We start from the raw sequence: 3096 nt of genomic DNA on the forward strand, positions 1-3096 counted from the left end.
TAGACTTCGACTTAAAGATTTTTTATTAGTTGTTTGTGTTGTTTTTATAGTATTTATTATTTCTCTAACGGAATCCACAAAAAAGTCGTTAAATTTTTCAAAGGTCGCGTGTAAATCGACATACTTGCTACGTTCATCATCAGTGATGTAATCTGTCGAACAATTCCTGAAATTTTTTATAGAATAAGTCAAATTTCTCGTCATCTGCACCAACACCGTCAAACAAAAACTGCCAGTCCACCCTAGATACTTCCACCTGGAATTCATTTATGTTACTTTCACTTTTAAAACAACGTTTGTAGAAAAAAGACTGAGGAAAGTTGCAAAAAGATATAGATACCATTTGCATAAAATGATCAGAAAAATCACAGGGAATAATTGCTGACTGAAAGAAAGTCAATTGAATATTCGTAAAGATATTGTCGATTATAGACATGGACCCATTATGGATTCGAGAGTATTCGGTTACAGTTTTACTGAACCCGTAACTTGCAAATGTATTTACAATATTAACAACATATATAATGTTTTATTATTCTGATTGAAGTTCGAGACTATTCCATTATATAAGGAAACTAAACAGTCTTGAGTAGTATAAATGCATCGAGCCGCAGGTGAAAACACTTTTCGAATATTTTGGAAAAACCCGATAGAACTGATATTCCACGATAATTAGAAATTAAATGGGTATTGTTCTTCTTGTGTATAGGTACAACAATGAAGTGTTTTAAGGCTGAGGGAAATACACCTTCTGAAAAGGACAGATTAATCAAAAAAGTAAGAGGTTGAACTACATGGTATTTCATCGTACCCAGATTGACAAAATAATAAATAAGGTGCTAAGAATAGACTTCGACTTAAAGATTTTTTATTAGTTGTTTGTGTTGTTTTTATAGTATTTATTATTTCTCTAACGGAATCCACAAAAAAGTCGTTAAATTTTTCAAAGGTCGCGTGTAAATCGACATACTTGCTACGTTCATCATCAGTGATGTAATCTGTCGAACAATTCCTGAAATTTTTTATAGAATAAGTCAAATTTCTCGTCATCTGCACCAACACCGTCAAACAAAAACTGCCAGTCCACCCTAGATACTTCCACCTGAAATTCATTTATGTTACTTTCACTTTTAAAACAACGTTTGTAGAAAAAAGACTGAGGAAAGTTGCAAAAAGATATAGATACCATTTGCATAAAATGATCAGAAAAATCACAGGGAATAATTGCTGACTGAAAGAAAGTCAATTGAATATTCGTAAAGATATTGTCGATTATAGACATGGACCCATTATGGATTCGAGAGTATTCGGTTACAGTTTTACTGAACCCGTAACTTGCAAATGTATTTACAATATTAAGAGTCTCGCCTGAATTTGCGTTTTCGAAGTGCACATTAAAATAAAAGCAACAGTAGAACTGGCGATCGAATCTACACAAGTATCAACGCTTCCGGAAGGAGAACGATATAAGCAAACTATTAAAAAAAATTGTCATGAAACCCAATTTCAGAAACAGCGCATTCAAATTGTTTTTCAACACTGGCTACTGCAACAAAATTAAAACCATTGCGAGCACCGCACCACCCCCTTCGAAGATTTTTCGAGAAAAATGTGATGCCAATATATAATTGTTAATATTAAGTAGGGTTATCTCGTCGTAATTGTGGTTACATTTCTGCATATCTCTACACCAAGTTTATGATACACACACAACATCCATAAGTGCTCTTAAGATAGAAGAACGACTTCAAGGTGCAGAGTTTTTTTTTCTTAATATGACAGATCCTAAACTGCCCAGAAGTTTAACAAAAAGTAAATCAATTTTTGCTTAGGTACCTACAATTCTACGAGTTAGCAGTTACAAAAGAGTGCATAAATAGAAAAAATTGAGATATTGCTTGCAGTAGTTTTTCATTCAACGCTAACGTCAACGTGAATCCATAGCCTACTTGTCCTTCATGAACGTTTTTTTGCTCCAACGTTTTACTTGGAAGAAGTATAGCATACTTGCTTATGAAGGATCTTCCTACCATAATTTTCAAAAAATACAAAATGGTAGTCAAATAAACTTATTGCATGAAATAGCGAGATTATAGACTGTAACTAGCTAAAGAAAATAAATCAACTGCAGCAAATTAAAAAAAAAAGAAAATGTTTCTACGAGTGTTTATTCTTTTTTACAAATTGATAAAGGTATCAAATTAGTCATTAATTTGCTGATTATATCGTTATCACTCGCCGGTATTTCCCCCATGGATATCCTTGGCTTAATGTTTACCATTGCCTGTCCTAACGAAATAATTAAAACCACTTAGTGTAAAACTAAAACGGAACTAGTATGATTATTTCGCCAACGTATATTCTTACTTAAAACTGCGGTTTTAATGTGATTTCCTCCATTTTAAACTTTGTTGAAATGGGACTAGTTATTAACACCGTATCTGTCAAGGTACGTTGTTATCACCAGAGAATAATTAATCGTGACGCTAAGTCAAAGGAAGAAGAATCTTCTGTGTTCTTTTGCTCTTAAACGGTTGATACTTTTCAAACCATGTCTCTTAACCAATTTGAACCAACCTTAATTAAAAAAAAAGATAAAACAAATACCAAAATTGAACTAAATCCTAAACTATAATTATACAACCGCTTGCATAAGTTTGCATACAACCCAATAGGCAAACGCCAAATTCTGGCCGACAAAGAGTTTCATTAGAAATATTTGGTCCAAGTTACATCGTTCTATAATAGGAATTTACCACCCAAAATAACAGCGTCAAAAATCCGAACTGTTTTATCGTTTTGTGCAAATACCGCATAGAGTTTGTTATAATGCGAATACGTGACGTCAACCACTGTTCAACGCCTTCAGTGATGGATGATAGAAAGATTAACGGTACTGCGATGTGTATAGGTTTAGTTGGTTTAGTTGGTTATCATGGACGATTGACAATATGCTTTTTTTTTAATTCGACATTACACACCACAAAAATTTGATGAAAACCGCTGAAGCGTTTTGAAGAAATAAATGGGGAAAATGTGTGGCAACGCCGCATACTACGTTAAAATAATTTTAATACAATGTTGCGCTTGGTGTCG

This window comes from Cylas formicarius, unplaced genomic scaffold (assembly GCF_029955315.1).
Source record: "Cylas formicarius isolate icCylForm1 unplaced genomic scaffold, icCylForm1.1 PGA_scaffold_8__14_contigs__length_24414737, whole genome shotgun sequence".
Taxonomy (NCBI): Eukaryota; Metazoa; Arthropoda; class Insecta; order Coleoptera; family Brentidae; genus Cylas; species Cylas formicarius.